Source organism: Myotis brandtii, unplaced genomic scaffold (genome assembly GCF_000412655.1).
Source record: "Myotis brandtii unplaced genomic scaffold, ASM41265v1 scaffold138, whole genome shotgun sequence".
Classification (NCBI taxonomy): domain Eukaryota; kingdom Metazoa; phylum Chordata; class Mammalia; order Chiroptera; family Vespertilionidae; genus Myotis; species Myotis brandtii.
The window spans coordinates 214,606-214,908 of NW_005354915.1; the positions used below are offsets into that span (position 1 = coordinate 214,606).

Consider the following 303-nt stretch of genomic DNA (forward strand, 5'->3'; position numbering starts at 1 on the left):
GGGATCTCCTGGAGAGGGCGTCACCTCAGAGGAAAGGTGAGTGGCCCTGGGGCAGTGGGGAGTCCCGTGTCACCTCAGAAGAAAGGTGAGCCGCCCTGGGGCAGTGGGGAGTCCCGCTTCACCTCAGAAGAAAGGTGAGACGCCCTGGGGCAGTGGGGAGTCGCACCGCCCCTGCGGGTGGCGTGCAGCTGCTGTTGGGCGTGAGGTAGCGACCTTTGTAGGGTGACGGCCGTAGCCGCGCTCCCTCCGCCCACTCTGGGAAACTAGGCCGTGGACTTCGGGCGGAAGAGGCATTGTGTGGAA

The 303-nt window shown here is 65.7% G+C and overlaps 1 protein-coding gene across 1 annotated transcript in view; it reads left to right on the top strand.

The window, feature by feature from the left end:
• Positions 1-303, top strand: part of WBP2NL (WBP2 N-terminal like) — a 21,003-nt gene that overhangs the window by 251 nt on the left and 20,449 nt on the right. The gene's annotated exons all lie outside the window — the stretch shown is intronic.